Source organism: Erinaceus europaeus, chromosome 1, assembly GCF_950295315.1.
Source record: "Erinaceus europaeus chromosome 1, mEriEur2.1, whole genome shotgun sequence".
Classification (NCBI taxonomy): domain Eukaryota; kingdom Metazoa; phylum Chordata; class Mammalia; order Eulipotyphla; family Erinaceidae; genus Erinaceus; species Erinaceus europaeus.
The window spans coordinates 67,173,154-67,191,733 of record NC_080162.1 but is presented as its reverse complement, the minus strand read 5'-3'; the positions used below and the strand labels follow the sequence as shown (position 1 = coordinate 67,191,733).

At 38.2% G+C, this 18,580-nt stretch overlaps 1 pseudogene; it reads left to right on the top strand.

The window, feature by feature from the left end:
* Window positions 1–2,079: 2,079 nt before the first annotated feature.
* Window positions 2,080–17,601, top strand: LOC103128705 (ribonucleoside-diphosphate reductase subunit M2-like; annotated as a pseudogene).
* The last annotated feature ends 979 nt before the right edge of the window (window positions 17,602–18,580 follow it).

Sequence of the window (18,580 nt, the reverse complement as noted above, 5' to 3'; positions counted from 1 at the left end):
AAGAGTAACTGTTAAAGTATGCCAGTCTCTTGCCCTTATTCAGATTTTGCAGTCCTTGCTTTGATAAGGTTAGCTTTTCAGTGAGTGAGGGAAGTGTAATAGGAAGTAGGTGAGGACGGTATCTAGGTCTAAGTGGACACTATTTCATTAGGAACTCCATACTGACTCACTACAGACTATCGTGTACTTTTGCTTTTAAAGATTTATTTATTTATTTATGAGACAGATAGAAGAGGAGAGAAAGAACCAGACATCACTTTGGCACATGTGCTTCCGGGGGATCAAACTCAGGACCTCATGCTTGAGAGTCCAAAGCTTTATCACTGCGCCACCTCCCGGACCACAACAAGAACAGAATTCCTAATTCACAATCTTTATGAGTTGGAGTTCATATATCCCAAAGCCTTGTCTCAGAATATAGAGGGTTTTTACTTTAGGTAGGCAAGTTTATCCAGACGTAAATTAAAAGTACATACTGAGGGCTGGGGAGACAGTATAATGGTTATGCCAAAAGGCTCTTATGCCTGAGGCTCCAAAGTTTCAGGTTCAGTCCCCAGCACCACCATAAGCCAGAGCTGAACAGTGCTCTGTTCTTTCTCTCTGTATCTCTCTCCCTCATTAAAATAAAATAAATTAAAATATTTTTAAATGTACATCCCTCTCTTACAAAGAAAAAGTTAGACCTGAAATTGAAATAAATTAGTTATATAACCTCAGGTAGATATTATTTGGATCCAAAATAGTAATAATAAGATAATGCTTTTCAATTAGATGCTTTCCTTACAGTTAACATTACTCACATAAATATTTTTCCATGAAGATACAGAGATCTTACTTAGCATAGGATTTATGAGAGATTCAGTGCTATAGTACATATTAGGATTGCTTGGTTGACTTAAACAGTGGAAAAGGGTCCGCTTTTAGAATTTCTGATATGAATCTCTGGTAGATTTCAAGAGTTAGCATTTTTATCTAGTTTTCAGCTGACTCTAGTGTTGTCAGTCTGCAGGCCTGAGAACCAGTGACTAAGGACTTTGTGAATGACACAACTGGAACAAGCGTATTTGACAAATCAACATCCAGAAAAAAACTTGTTTTTCATAAACAGTTCTGAAAAGTCATCTGGAAATGCAGTCACTGTATCAGATCTCCTCACAGCCAACCAAGCAAGAATTTAAATCATATGGCCTGCGAAAAGTCTCTCTAGATCTCCCAGGGGTAAGTACTCATCAAAGTTGCCAATTGCTAGCCTACAGTTCTTGCAGCAATAGTATCAATATTTGATCTTGCTCTGAAATTTTTCTGACTCCCATTAAAATAACCTCATAGAAACTCAGTGTTTTTAAGGCCCAATTATTACGAAAAACCTTTAAGTATAGTGTTCTTTATGGAAAAGAAGTATTAATACCCATATGGAAAATAGTCTGAACACTACCCCTCTTATCCTATGGTTTTGTCAGTGTTTCCTTTTTATAAATAAAATAAAAAATAAAAAAAAAATCCAATTTTACTTTGGATGGGACCAGATAGGCAAATCCTTTTTCAATATTCTCCAAAATTTGTTCCATATTTTAGATACCATGCTTCTATATTTTACTTATAAGTACTCCAACTTCCCTTACTCACATTTTTCTCTCATAATATCTCCTGGTGTGCTTCTATGAAAACCAACCTCTGACATTAACCAGAAGTATACAAAACTTCTTTGAATGAAGGACCTTTACTAGTGATTCCTTCTAAACTCTGTTGTCATAGTTTCTCACAAACACATTTCTGAACTTCTCTGTGTCCTATTGCCTCTTCTCCAATGACAACTGTATTAGGACAGAGAGGATGCTCTTAAATATTTTTCTGATTTAAGGTATTAAAGATAGTCCTTTGATTTTTATCCAAACAAACTCACCAGTCTTGATTTCAAGGGAAAGAGACAATCAGCTCACTGCTGTTCCACAGATGTGAAAGAACAAATTTTGCCAGAGAAATCTCCAAGCTGGTCCATATGGAGCTAACTGTAAACACAAAATCTATGTTTTATAACATCTCCTTCCAGTCACATGACAACATGGGTCTGGATGTAACATGTGGACATCAGACACTGAACAAATCCTGATGGCCTATTTAGCAACAGTCATCCTGGATAGATTCCGAGGGAAAACAGGCCATGTGGAAGCTGTACTATGTCAGAACTTAGTTTACTCCTTGACAGAGGCCCTATTCCACGACACACAAAATACTGAACTCAAAAAGGCTATCTGGCCCTACAAATAATCTGTGCTATCTCAATTTGTAAATGCATTTATGCTACTGTACTGGGTTGACTATAACCAATATGACAGAAGGTGAAACCACACTGAAAGTGAGATAAAAACCTAAGATGTATGTTCCTTATACTGCCTTTTGGGAGCACTGATTGCTATCACCATATTATTTATGAGATTGCATAGTTCTCATTGAGTCAGAGAAATGAGCCAACTTAGAATTTTTGAAATAGGGAGTCGGGTGGTAGTGCAGCGGGTCAAGCACACATGGCGCAAAGCAGAAGGACCTGTGTAAGGATTCCAGTTCGAACCCCTGGCTCCCCACCTGCAGGGAAGTCACTTCACAGGTAGTGAAGCAGGTCTGCAGGTGTCTATCCTTCTCTCCCCCTCTCTGTCTTCTCCTCCTCTCTCCATTTCTCTCTGTCCTATCTAACAATGAGGACATCAACAACAATAACAATAACTACAACAACAATGAAAAACAAACAACAAGAGCAAAAAAAAAGGGAAAATAAATAAATATAAAAAATTAAAAAAAGAATTTTTGAAATAGAATCTCTTTAAAATATTTTTGTTGGGGGAATTAATAGTTTATAGTAAATATAGCTGTCGATATATATGTAATATTTCTCAGTTTTCTGTGAAACATCTCACCCCCCAGCCTAGGTCTTCCTCTACCATCATGCACTAGGACTTGAGAGACTCCAACCCAACCCCGACTCCTTTACTTTGGTGCAATCCACCAAAGCCAGTCCAATTTCTACTTTGTGTTCTACTTTTGTGTTTTCCCTTTATGTTCTTATTTCTCAACTTCTGTCCATGAGTGAGATCATTCCATAGTCATCCTTTTCATTCTGGCTTATCTCACTTAACATGAATCTTTCAAGCTCTATCCAAGATGAGGTGAAGAAGGTGAATTCATCATTCTTAACAGCTGAGTAGTACTACAATGTGTATATCTACCACAATTTTCTTAGCCACTCATCTGCTGTTGATACCTAGGTTGCTTTTGACTATTAAAAATCATGCTGCTATGAACATAGGTATGCACAGATCTTTTTGGATGGGTGTGTTGGATTCCTTAGGACATATCGTCAGGAGAGGAATTGCCAGGTCATAGGGTAGGTCCATTTCTAGCCTTGCAAAAGTTCTCAGAACTGTTCTTCACAGGGAATGGACCAATTTATATTTCAACTAGCGGTGCAGGAGATCCTTTTACCCCTGAAATTTTTTCAGCATTTGTTGTTACTGTCCTTTCTGATGTATGGCATTCTCACAGTAGTAAAGTGGTATCTGATTCTTGTCTTATGAGATAGCATTCTTTTGTTGATGTAAAAAGTAGTGAGGAGAAAGAAAACCATTTGTGTGGTAAATACCAATCATCTTGTAAATACATTTTGTGTCTATATGTGTGTTTTACAGAAAAAAGTCTCTTCCAACTAGCATTACTTTGTAACAGAACACCCAACAAAATAACAACTATTTATTATTTGTGTTTGTGGCTTCCGTGAATCAGGAATTTGAAAAGAGCACACCTCCTTCCAATAACAGAAATTATCTTCCCTGGTTGATATTTGGGACTACAATTAGAAATCTCAAAGGCTGAGGGTAATCTGATGACTAGGCATTATATTGTCTAGTGACTTACATATTTACTTGTGTGAGCAGATTAAATAGCTTTGAATAACACAGTTAAAATTTCACAAGATACACACTGGGTGGAACTTAATAGAAAAAAATGGGGGGGGGGCAGGCCATGGCATATCCAGTTGAGTGAACATATAAACATCCACAAGGACCCAAGTTTGAGACTTTGCTCCCTAGCTGCGATGGGGAAGCTTCATGAATGGTGAAGCAGTGCTTTTCTTTCTCTCCCTGCCCTAATAAAAAAATCTTCTCCTCCCTAACTAATAAAAAATAAATGGTAAAAAAGGGGGGGGGGTATGGCTGTCCAGAATGGTGGATTTGTGGTGCAGGTAGCAAGCCCCAGTGATAAGTCTGGCTGAAAAAAAAATGTTGTTTTGAATAGAAGCAAGAGAAAACAGCTTCCCATTTGTGGCTCAAAAATGGGAAACATCCATGACTTTTTTCTATATTTGCATTCTTGGGATTTTCATATACTTACCCACTTTATGTTAGGTTAACTGGAAAAACATAATTAAGATAAAGAAGTTAGATTAAGAGTATTTTTAGGGGGAATCTGGGTGGTAATGTGCCTGGAAAAAATGTACATGCTACCACGTGAGGACCTAGGTTCAGTTCCCCAGTCTCTACCTGCAGGGGTGATGTTTCACTTAAAAAAGAAAGTCTGATCAGTAGTAATACAGGGTTCATGTCCCTACTCCCACCTGCAGGAGGGGGCTTTTACAAGCAGTTGAACAATGCCATAGATATCTCTCTATCCCTTTGTCCCCTCCTCCTTGTCTCTCTCACTTCTATCAGAGTTAAAATGGCCACTAATATCAGTGATATGTACAGGCACCCAGCTCTATAAATAACCCCTGTAGTTAAAAGAAAACATACATAGGGGAGTCGGGCTGTAGCGCAGCGGGTTAAGCGCAGGTGGCGCAAAGCACAAGGACCGGCATAAGGATCCCGGTTCGAACCCCGGCTCCCCACCTGCAGAGGAGTCGCTTCACAGGTGGTGAAGCAGGTCTGCAGGTGTCTATCTTTCTCTCCTCCTCTCTGTCTTCCCCTCCTCTCTCCATTTCTCTCTGTCCTATCCAACAACGACGACAACAACGATAATAACTACAACAATAAAAAACAACAAGGGCAACAAAAGGGAATAAATAAATAAAATAAAAATATTTTTAAAAAAGAAAACATACATGGGTCCAGTTTGTCCAAGTTTGCACTATTCTAAGGCTGCATATCTAATAGAAATTGGACAGATTGCTAAAAAGTGGTTGCCTAAAGCTTCTGGTGACTTGAGGTCAATCCATAGATGTTCTACAATGAAAAATATTTCTCAAAACTCCAAAGCTCTAAAGATTTTGAACTGCAAGTTCCTCAGTATAGACTTTAGTCTCATTTGAATCTCTTTGTCTCTTCCCCAACTCTGCTAATGACTTTAAGGCTCTTCACCTTTCTGTGAACTTTATCAAAATGAATGTGCAGGACCTAATGGGGTCCCTTTCCTGAGTACCCTCTCCTCTTTCAACAGCCTTGGAGATGAGACAATGGGTTAATTGAGGTAGCTACCTGTATTCAGGCCCTGCACAAATTTATCTCTCTGTTGTTTTTGGACTGTAGTCTATGTAAACTGCCTCAAAAATATTTGTTCAGAACTTTTGCCAACATTGCAATTTTCCACCCAGGCTTTTGAGGAAAAAGAAACCCTCAGTGGATTGTTCATAAAAACACAAAACTAATATGCAGACCCTTTGTATATTACGTTTTATAATATACTTACAATGTCTAGCATATGTAGTACTTCTCATACCATATATGTATAGAGTTTATAAATATATCACTTTTCTTTATTAAAGCAGACCCTCTAACATCCAATATACATTTTGTGAAGTCTTAACTTTGCACTTTTTAAGAGGTGGATGACAAATCATCACAGAAGGACATGTCACACTACAAGATGGCAATTCCAAATATTCTATTTCTCTATATCATGAAACAAGGTAACACCCTCATGATGGTGCAAATATTCATTTTAAGAACAATTCGCTTTTTTAAACATTCTTTTTCTTAAATAGCTTTATTATTTTTAATCTTTTATTTTTATTTATTGGATAGAGACAGTCAGAAATCAAGGGGGAACAAGGAGATAGAGAGGGAAAGAGACAGGGAGACACCTGCAGCCCTGTTTCATCACTCGTGAAGCTTTCCCCCTGCAGGTAGGGACTGCGGGCTTGAACCTGGCTCCTTGTGGATTGTAACATATGCACTCAACCAGGTGAGACACCACCTTTAACCAGGTGAGCCACCACCTGGCCCCCATGTGGGGTGTGACAATTTTTTGTTTTAATCATAGCACTGCTCAGCACTTACATATGGTGGTGGGGTTGGGGGGGGAGGCTTCCAGAGCCTGGAAGTCTCTTTGCATAACCATTATGCTATTTGCCCCCCCCCCAGAACAATTCAAATGAACTTAGGAGGCTTGAATGTGTGCCCAAGGTATAGGTAAATCAGGAGAGCACAGGGTCCCAATGCTTCATAGCTCTCACTAGAAAATATGTTAATTCCGTCTTCAGTAGGACTGATGGGGAGTTTCTCCAGAGGTTATTTGTAGGGTCATTAGTATTGGCTTTGAGGAAGGGCACTTGAATTTTACCATGAATACAAGCTCTTAACGATGCTCTCTCTCTTCATTGTTTTGTTTCCAAGTAAATCTTGCTTGTTGTTAGACTAGCTAATAGCTTTTATTTGAAGTCAATAATAGGTTTAAAATCACTTCAAGAGCACATAGCCAATGTTTCCCTTGCTCTGCAGAAGAACTATTATATCACCTATAGACAATACATATAATCAATGATTTATATTATTTGTTCACCTCATCAAAGCAAACTATAAGTTCTTTAAGTGTTTTTGTTTTGCTTTGTTTTGGTGAAAAACTAAGGCTTCCCACACGTGATATTTCACTACTCTAGGTCACTTTTTTCATAGAGAAAGAGAGAGACAGAGACAAACAGACAGATATGAAAATATAGACGGATAGCACAGACAGCATAGCACCAAAGCTATCTTCACTGACATAGCACCACTCAGGTAATGCTTATGGCAATGCATACATTCCACATGGTGAGCTATTGCTACAGCCGAACAGTTAAGTTTTGGGGGATTCCCACGTTAGACCTAGATTTCTAACTGCATGGGTGGTTGGTGTTGCTAAGCTCCATACTGTTCAAAAATCAACAGTACTTATTTCATATAGATGTTAGAAGGTTTATTTGAACTGATACTAGTAGGAATTTATAAGAATTCATGATATGCAAAAAGTGTTAATAAGCAATCACAATTATTGTAGAGCATAATGGGTGAGATTCAGCAGAGTGTCACCGCTGGAATAGGTCAGCTAGAACTTTCAGACTCAGTGTGGCAAGAAAAAAAAATTGTGGAGGCTGGGAGGTAGCACAGTGGGTTAAGCACAAATGGCGCAAAGCACAAGGAACAGCGTAACGATCCAGGTTCCAGCACCTGGCTCCCCACCTGCAGGAGGGTCATTTCACAGGCAGTGAAGCAGGTCTGCAGGTGTCTATCTTTCTCTTCCCCTCTCTGTCCTCTCATCCTCTCTCAATTTCTCTCTATCCTATCCAACAACAATGACAGCAATAACAACAACAATAACAATAAGTCAACAAGGGCAACAAAACAGAAAAAATAACCTCCAGGAGCAGTGGATTCGTAGTGCAGGCACTGAGCCCCAGCAATAACCCTAGAGGCAATAAAAAAAGGGGGGGTAAAAAAAATTGTGTCAACTCAGCCCTGCAAGTAGAATTCTTTCTCAATTCCAAAACAACAGATCATGGGGATGGGTTTTTAGACACACAAACCAAGGACACTTATCTACTTCTTCATTGGTAGGGGGACTTAAATTTCTGACAGGGTCTCTTTAAGCATGAAGCGAGATATGCTGCACATCTCCAGCCTTTCAAGCACTAATGCAAAAGCTGTGACTTATTAAGCTTATTCATGCCTTGAGTCCTTCCACTGACAACCTTGCTCTTTCCATAGAAATGTCAGGGTTATATCTTAGAAAACAAATTTCCAGGTCTGCTAATAATTTTATAATGTCTGAACTACGTCCTCTAGAAAAAAGTATATAAAAGCCTTGGGTTTAATGTCAGTTGTCACTCAAATGTTCTCTTCCTATTTCAATAATAGCTTATTGCACCTTCTTCCATCAGAAGATAGTTCTGGAGATTCTTTAAACAAATGAAAATGGAAATACCTCATGAACCAGAAATACTACACTAAGGCATATATCTAAAGGATATGTAAACACTCGTTTGAAGGGACATATGAACCCATATATTCGTAGCTGCATTATTTGAAGAGCCTAGACGTGGAAGCAATAAAATGTTCCTTGACAGAGGACTGAATGAACAATATAGAATATATCCCCAATGGAATACTACTAAACAACAAAAAAGATGATATTGTAATATGTTTAGTAAAGTAATTAAGGAGGTAAACAATTACTGGATGGTTCACTCATATATCAAAAAGAAGAATTAAAACACATAACTTTGTAGAAAAGAAAAGAAAAAAGTAGCTAAACTGTCTCTAAGACTCTGTGTGAATTAAAGTGTTCATCATGGGGAGGGGACTGGGCCAAGGAACTTTACTGGTGAATGTGATATGCAAATATACCCGTGTAAATTCATAATCTTGTAAACCGTTTTAAAACTACTAATAAAAATTAAAATCAGGGAGTCAGGCTGTAGCGCAGCGGGTTAAGCGCAGGTGGCACAAAGCACAAGGATCGGCATAAGGATCCCGGTTCGAACCCCGGCTCCACATCTGCAGGGGAGTCGCTTCACAGGTGGTGAAGCAGGTCTGCAGGTGTCTATCTTTCTCTCCTCCTCTCTGTCTTCCCCTCCTCTCTCCATTTCTCTCTGTCCTATCCAACAACGACAACAACAATAATAACTACAACAATAAAACAACAAGGGCAACAAAAGGGAATAAATAAAATAAATATTTAAAATAAAACTAGTCAAGACACCTTAAAGACAACTTATTGTTGAAGATATGCAAAATTAGATTATGCTGTAATAGTTCATCCTTATAGGTCTTGTTTCCTCTCAGAGCACCTGCTCCACCATGTTGTCCTCTCAGGCTATTGCCAGTTCCCTAGAGAGTTGGGACATTCTCAGAGTGCCTTTCCCAACCAATCCAGTCCTGGCTCATCACTCACAGTTTTTGCCCTATAAAGTCCTTCTTTTTCCGTCCCTCACTCTCTTGCCCGCTTTTCACTTCAGTGACTAGACACAGGGAATGTTGCTGCGCGAGGCGGCCATTTTGGCTAGCTCCACATGGCCCGAACCACTTCGCTGTCACCCAACTATATGAGGTGTCTGTGGGAATAAAGAATTGTGTTCCCTCTCTGCTCCGGATCTCCTCTCTCTCTCTCCTCAGCATCGCAGCCGACAGTTTCCTTCACTAAATTTGTCATGGTAGTAGTACTATCTGTGAAGATACTTATGCACTTTCCCCTAATATTTGCATTAAGTGTGTATACAAAACATTTTCTCAGTGGTTTGATAACAAATATATAAATACTGAAGTGGCTCTCTCACTTCTAAGTTTATTGAGCAGATGGTCTAAACTGAAAAGTGTTTATAGTTCACTTATAAAATGGGCATATTGAGACATTTTTTAGTGTGAATGAAGATTATTCTAGAATTGCCCCCTTTTTTCTTGAATAAAGACATAATTTAGGAATCAACTCCCAGGACTACTCAGGACCCAGTTAAGGAGAAGCAGTGCCAGGCTATAAAATGCTAATTATCAAAACTATATAGCTAACCTTCTTCACTTATAAGTGAGCTCCAAGAGTGAGAATACATCAGCTTATAAATTTACACTTTTCTCTCTCAGATGGTTTGATAGCCATACTTCCCCTAATCTTATCGTAATATGAGCCTACATTACATGATAAAGAAAAAATACTTCATAAATCCATTTATATATACCTCTCATTACCCAGAGAACACTGTATTTGGGGTCAAGAATTTTATAACAGTTCAAACTTGCAGGAATGACATTTCAGAATTAGTTAGGGGATAATGTAATATAGAGAAAACCAAACAACTTATTTGATCTGTATATTTGGCAAAAGAGGTACGTATCACATATTCACAGAGGAGACTGTCCAAAGATCCTTTAAAATGGCCATTGAAAATGCCTGAAATAAGATAATAGAATTTGGTTGTGAGAAAAAGTGAATAAGAAAAGTCAATGTATTTATGCCACCAAATTCTTTTATGTCTTTGTTTGTTTCTTTTCTTTATTTTTAAAGATTTTTTCTATTTATTTTTTATTATTGGATAGAGACAGAGAGAAATTGAGAGGGGAGAAATTGATCTTAACTTCCTCACCATCCAGAATCCAGACAGAGAGGAAAGAGTGACAGACACCTGCAGGCCTGCTGCACAATTCGTGAAGCTTCCCCCTACAGGTGGGGACCAGGGGCTTGAAACTGGGTCCTTGTGCACTGTACTGTGTGTGCTTAACCAGGTGCACCACCACCTGGCCCCGCCACCAAATTCTTTATCTCAAAGAGTAGAAAAATTAAATCTGAAACTGCATATTATGTTGCTGCTGTGCCAAAGGTAATGTTTACATATGATCAATAGCCAATAAACTATACCAGTAATAGTGAAACCTAATAAGTTTCATAAATATAGAAAGTTAATTATCTCTGCTGATAACACTTCTTATTATAAATTTAACAAAAATAATGCATAGACTATTAGAATTTCATCAGCTAAGGTATAGATAATAAAGTTCTCTCTAGATTTTTCAAAGAAGTAGTTCAAAAACATACTATCAACACTATTAGTATTTATTACAATCAAATACTGGTCATATTTTACTCTTCACTTTTTTTTAAATTGCTACCAGGCTTATTGCTAGGGATCAGTACCAAGACTACAAACCCACTGCTCCTAGCAGCAATGTTTTTTTTCTTTTTTTTTCCACTCTATTTTGTTTTGACAAGAGAGAAATTTAGAGCATAGGGAAAGATAGAGGGAGAGAAAGAGAAAACACCTGTAGACCTGCTTCACTATTCATGAAGCATCCTCTCTGTGGGTGAGGAGCAAGGGCTCAAACCTGTATCCTTGTGCCCAGCCCCACTTTATTCATTTCTATAAGGAGAAAAATTAGGAAAGAAAGTAACAAGTATCTACAGTATCTTACTCATATAGAAGAGATAACTTTAATGATTTCCTGACGGAATAGTAGGTCAGCTCACTATTTTCTACAGAATACAAAGCAATTGTATGTAGTAACCAAAAGTAATGGCAGTAAATATTAGTATTAATGAATTGGAACCACAGGTATTCTTTGATTGCATTATAGTTGCTATAGATATTTATTGTTATAATTTATATTTACCACTAACTTAATTAATTATGGTAGTGATTAGATGCACTACTATGTCCTTGTTATAACATCTAGTAATATATATGTGTATATCTTCATCATGATTGTATAGTTTTAAGTGTACATTAAGTGTCTTTTTAAAACTTTAATTATATCTAAATATAGATATGCCTCACACACAACACATATCTACATATATGTGCACATGACAGGATATACTATATATGTGGACATATTACATATGTAAATATATTTACATCTAAAATTTTATTCTGAGAAACAGTTCCTAAGTTCTACTTGTTACTCTAAGTATTCATTGTGACAATAATTATTTATTTATTGACTAGACATAGAGATAAATTGAGAGGGGAGGAGATAGGGAAGGAGAGAGGAAAAACGACACCTTCAGCACTACTTCGGAAGCTTTCCCTTACAGGAGGGATGACAAACTCTTGATATATATGATTTGTAATGTGATGGGATATAAACATGACAGGATACTGTACAATACAGGTACAAATAATGAAACAAAGAAAGAGACATACAAATCATGTTACCATAACACAAATCAGACCAATTTATCTTTTAGTTTCTTTTTAAAAAATATTTTTTCTGATATCTGCTTGAGCACAATTGATAATTGGAGATGTCAAACAGGTACAATTTCTGCTAATCACAATCCTGCTTTGAACTATATTGATTTGCACACCTAAGAAAAACTTGAGAATATTTCAAAACTTAAAAACTATGCTATACCAGGTCTCTCTCAGTTGCAATATACTCAGTATCAATTAGTACTTTAGATACTTCCATAGTTGGAACTCAATTGTTACCTAAGTATAGAAAGAAAGGAAAACAATAAACTCTGACACAGGCAACACTGCATAACTGAATAAACGATTGAAATAAGATACAGGGAGTCGGGCGGTAGCGCAGCCGGATAAGCGCAAGTGGCGCAAAGTGCAAGGACACACAGAAGGATCCCAGTTCGAGCCTCCAGCTCCCCACCTGCAGGGGAGTCGCTTCATGGGTGGTGACGCAGGTCTGCAGGTGTCTCTCTTTCTCTCCCCCTCTCTGTCTTCCCCTCCTCTCTCCATTTCTCTCTGTTCTATCCAACAAAGACGACATCAATAACAACAACTACAACAACAATAAAAAAGACAAGGGCAACAAAAGGGAGAATAAATAAAAACATTAAGAAAAAAAATGAGATACAGTCCACTGAACAACCTTTCAGGGAGTATTTTGTTCCTATCATACTTTATGGCTTGAAGAGACTTTGAAGTCCACATTCAAAACTGAAACTGTTTGACTGTGGTGCAACAAGATACTCTTTTTAAAAAAATTTTTTTTTTTAATTTTATTTACTTATTCCCTTTTGTTGCCCTTATCGTTTTATTGTTGTTGTCTTTGTTGGATAGGACAGAGAGAAATGGAGAGAGGAGGGGAAGACAGAGAGGAGGAGAGAAAGATAGACACCTGCAGACCTGCTTCACCGCATGTGAAGCGACTCCCCTGCAGGTGGGGAGCCGGGGTTCGAACTGGGATCCTTATGCTGATCCTTGTGCTTTGCGCCACCTGCGCTTAACCCACTGCGCTACAGCCCGACTCCCGCAACAAGATATTCTATGAAAATAGGATAGATAGATACATTTGCCTGGTAGATAACCACTACAGATGAACCATGCATACTTGAGAGTTCAGAGTTAGTTCAACTGATTCTCCAGAAATGTTATCTGTTCATCCAGACCTTACTAGATGATCTTAATTTCCTCACCATCCAGAATCCAGTTGGCACTCCTGTGAGGATTTATTTTCCCATGAGAGTTCTCTTCTACTCTCAGACAGAAATATTCCATACACTTTTTCAAGGTTATATGGCCATAAGAACCCAAGTGGACTTAACAATGAAAAAGTAAACAGCAGCAAATTCACTGTGAAACCTAGTTATAAAGACATAAATACTAAAGGACTTTACATATTGCATTCTGTTAATATCTGTAAGGGATGCAAGAGATGTGATTACATTAATGCACTATACTGGAAAGTAATAATGTTTTATTTATGCATGATACATTGCCCAAAATTTTGTTTCTTTCATGAAATAACAGATTGAACGGTTAGGGAGATCAGGAAAAAAAATATGAAGAAATGACAAAGCCTGAGAAATTAAACCTAGAAGGGAAGACTCAAAGGACAGAAGCTGGAGAAGAAAAGCAAAGAACAGCTGAGCAACCTGTCAGATAAAATAAATTAAATAAAAACAAATATGAAAATATATCTTAGACAAAGATAGAGATCAACTGTGGTTCGTTAACTCTGAGATCAAAACCAGGAGAAAATATTGTTAGCTGCTCTGAGAAAAAGACTGACCATCAGCTAGTTCAATTTCAAGGTAAATTATTGTGGGAAAGTGTTAACCATTCTAAAAGTCTTGGTTGAAATATTTTCTCTCTAACATGGCTTAAGGACTATGTAATTTTAAATGTGAGCAATGTTATTTATCAAGCTTCTTTTATAAGTTTTATTTTGTGTGCACTTAATTCAGCAGCATGAACATATATAATCATAAAGAATGTACCATGCTCAAGGAAATATCCTATCAAGATATTATTATTTTTATTTTTTTTGTTTTTTATTTTTTAACTGTTATTTATTTGATAGAGACAGTCAGAAATTGAGAGGAAGGGGGACATAGAGAAGGAGATAGAGAGACATCTGCAGCACTGCTTCGCCTCTTGTGAAATTTTCCTTCCTACAAGTGGGGACCGGAGGCTTGAACCTGGGTCCTTGCACACTGCAACATGTGCACTCAACCAGGTGTGCCACCACCTGGCCCCCTATCAAGATATTATTATAGGTATTCCAACCAGTGTAGCAGGGTATTTTGTACCAAGAAAGGGGCATAGTGATGTCTGAATCATATCTCAGATCCACATTTCAATTCACTGAAGCCATTTAAACATTTCATAGCTAATATAAGACATGTTGTTACATTCTTAAAAGGACAAGAGACTGATAGCAAACATTATGCAGTTCAACAGTAACAACAAAAAAGTTAAAAATGGGCAAAGGATTTGAATAGAAAAGTTTCTAATGAGGATATACAGACAGCACACAGCCATATGAGAAAATAATCCACTTCAACTGTCAGTAGAGAAATTCACATTAAAACCACAATGAAATGCCACCTCACACCCATTAAAGTGACTATATATATATATATATATATATATATATATATATATATATATATGAAATGAAAAATGTTGATAAGTATGTGAAGAAATAAGAACTCTATAACACTGTTGGTGGGAGTACAGGCTAATACTACCCCTTTAAATAAAACATTTTGGAGAGTCTTTAAATAAATATGAATGCATATAGAAAGATAAATGGAAATACATTAAGATCTTGCAGTATCCCTCCTAGACATATATCAAAAACCAAGAAAAAATTAATTTAAAGGCACAATATGTATACCCAAATGTTCATATTTGATTTAATCACAACTACCCAGGCATGAAAACAACCCAAATGCCCACAGATGGCTGGATAAAGAAGCTACGGATCATATATTCAATGCAATACTGGTCTGCAATTTAAAAAAAAAGTGATATTATATCCTTTGGAACAAAATGTGTAGAACTGGCAGTGACTATATTCATTGAACTAAGTAGGGAAGTATAAGACAATTATGATTTCATTTCTATGTGGAATACAAGGAATTAAATCTCATGAATCACCAAACAAAATAAGAGTGACCAAATGTTCTCTAAGATTTTGTGAGAAGTATGGTGGTTATCACTGAGTAGGGCTGGAGAGGGAAGGGCGGGCACAGAATATTGGTGGAGGATTCCCTGTAAACCATCATTGCATCACTAAGAAAAAAAATTACAAAAATAACTACCTTTAAAAAAAAGCATAAAGGGGGCCGGGTGGTGACACACCAAGTTAAGCACACATAGCACTAAGTGCAAAGACCAGGGTTCAAGATACCCCTCCCCTCCTGCAAGGGGGAAGCTTTGCAAGTGGTGAAGCAGGTCTGCAGGTACCTATCTTTCTTTTCCTATCTCCATCTCCCCTCTTAATTTCTCTCTGTCCTACCTAATAATAAATAAAGATAAAAACATTAAAAAAGAAAAAATGGGGGGGCAGGTCATGGCACACCTGGTAGAACACACATGTTACAATGCTCAAGGACCCTGGTTCAAGCCTCCCCATCCCACCTACTGGGGTGAAGCTTCAGGAGTGTGTCACAGTGCTGCAGGCATCTGTCTCCTTGCCTTGTTTTTTTTATTTTTTATTTTTTTGTCTCTATCCAGTGAATAAATAAACATTTAAAAACAAAGGAAAAATGATATTTTAAAAGACTAAGCCTGTTTCTGGGTAGCTAGACCTTGTATTTAAAAAGTACCCACTGAGGTCCCATGCAAAGCTGCCTCATCTGCTTGCCTTCATGTCACCGGCACTTTGTGCACCTGCACCTGGCTCACCATCATTGTGGACCCCAAACTAAAGCTCTCACACCTGGAGAAACTCTGCCTGACATACAAGGACAGCATGATCCTGAGCCTCAGCACTACCAGCATACTGGCCAGAGAAGAGGATCCTGTAGGAGCTGTCCTAGTAAAACCTTGGCCCCTGTTCCTCCCACACCCCTTACCCCACCCAACTGATTTGAAAGGAGCTGCTCCTGAGAGAAAACCTCTGCTGCTTTGTCATCATTTCCATCGAATACTATAATATCTGGCAGATGTATAAGACAACTCTTTTTGGTTGCCTAAGAAAGTGGATCTTTCCAAGGACAGCCTGCACTGAGAGGCCCTATTGTCTGAGGGTAGATATTTTATATCCCATGTGCTGGTTTTCTTCCCTGCCAGTGATGGCATAGTGAATGAAAACGGTAGAGTAGTTTAGCCAAGAAGTTTCAGATTACAGAAACCCTCTATTTTTATGGTTTCCATGGAAAACAAACATTCTGAAATATATAATCTCCTCATCAATATTTAAAGATTCCAAAGAGAGGACATTCCCTTTCAACACTATTGAGACAATGTCTTGTATAAAGAAAGCAGACTGGGCCTTGTGTTTGATTGGGGGCCAAAAATGGAGAATATGTAGTAGCTTTTGCAGCTATGGAAAGAATATTCTTTCCTGGTTCTTTTGCATCCATATTCTCATTCAAGAAATGAAGATTGATGTCTGGTCTTACATTTTTCCAATGAACAGAGATGAGGGACTCCATTGTCACTTTGCATATTTGATGTTCAAACATCTGCTACACAAACAATCAGAGCAGAGAGTAAAAGAAATAGTGGGGAGTCGAGCGGTAGCGCAGCTGGTTAAGCGTACATGGTGCAAAGCACAAGGAACTGCCTAAAGAGCGCAGGGACCTGCATAAGGATCCCGGTTCGAGCCCCCGGCTCCCCACCTGCAGGGGAGTCGCTTCACAGGTGGTGAAGCAGGTCTGCAGGTGTCTATCTTTCTCTCCCCCTCTCTCTCTGTCTTCCCCTCCTCTCTCCATTTCTCTCTGTCCTATCCAACAACAAAGCAACGTCAACAATGGCAATAATAACCACAACGAGGCTGCAACAACTAGGACAACAAAAAGGGGGGAAATGGCCTCCAGGAGCGGTGGATTCATGGTGCAGGCACCGAGCCCAGCAATAACCCTGGAGGAAAAAAAAAAAAAGGAACTGCCTAAAGATCCTGGTTCAAGCCCTCAGCTCCCCACCTGTAAGGGGTTCGCTTCACAGAAGGTGAATCAGGTCTGCAGGTGTCTATCTTTCTCTCCTCCTCTCTGTCTTCCCTTCCTCTCTCCATTTCTCTCTGTCCTATCCAACAACGACGACATCAACAACAATAGCTACAACAATAAAAACGACAACAAAAAGGAAATAAATAAATTAGGAAGCAAGGAAGGAAGGAAGGAAGGAAGGAAGGAAGGAAGGAAGGAAGGAAGGAAGGAAGGAAGACATAGTGGTCAGTGCTGTTAGGCTAGAACAGTAGTTCCTCACAGAGGCCTTGCCAGTGAATCTCATTGGGATGAACTGCACTTTAAAGAAGTAGCACACTGATTCAGTGGTGGACGGACTTATACTGGAGCTGGGTGTTAGCAAGGCATTCAGAGTAGAGAATTTATCTGCCTTTATGGAGAATATCTCACTGGGAGGGAAGAACTAACTTCTTTGAGGAGAGAGAAGGAGAGTATCAGAGGATGGGCATGATGTCAAGTCCAACAGACAACTGTTTTACCCTGGATGCTGACTTCTAAATGAACTCAAGATGTGCTACTTTTATTTTTTCCTTTTCATCACAAAAATAAAAACCCCAGCTACTTTGAAGTTCATTCAGCTACACCATGAACTATCCATAGTGACATTTTGAAACTGTGTTGCTACCTCAGTCAAAGCCTGTTGAACAGTGCCAGTGATGTCATCTAGAACAAAACCAGCCCTAAACTTCTAGAATTTTGTAAGTTCTTTTGGGTATGGGGACTCAAGGGAAAGTGATCCCACAAGAGCATTATCACAATGCTTCAGACAGGTGTCACTTTCAACTGCTTTAAAGACTTTCAACCTTTCCTATCTGTATATTCATAAAGCTAGCTCTTTATGTTTAAGGGAGAGCTAGTGTTGTAACTACCACTAATGTAAGTCAGTTCAGAATTTACTTGGTAACCAAAATCAATTAACCCATGAATATTTTACGTGTGCTATTTTTTTTTCTTTAATGAACTGAGGTTTATTTAAATCAGTCCAGTACACTTACAAGGTATCCTACTGTGTAGCCTAGATGAAGTATCCCGGATAAAAAGTTACAGGAGAAAGTAACCGCTAACTGAAGTCAGGAATTGAAGTGTGATCTGGATTGACTGCAGTAACTTGGGCATGTGTGAAGGGGGGGCTACAACATTTATTTCTCAAATTGCATTTTCCCCTTTATGGAATCAGTAAGATTTTTGGGAGATTCTTACACATGAGATCTATAATAAGAAGATATTAAACTGATTTTCAAGTTGAAAAAAAATTTTGTTAGTGATTTACAAAACCATAAAATAATAGGGGTATAATTTCATATCTTTCCCACTACCAGAGTTCTGTGTCCTCATCCCCTCCATTGGAAACTTCAGTAGTTCTCCCAAGGTCACAGATATGGGTTGACTTATTTCTATATCTATCTATACATATACAAATACATTTGCCCATTTTTTCTATGACCCTGCCTTCGTTTCCTTACTAAGTTGAACCTAC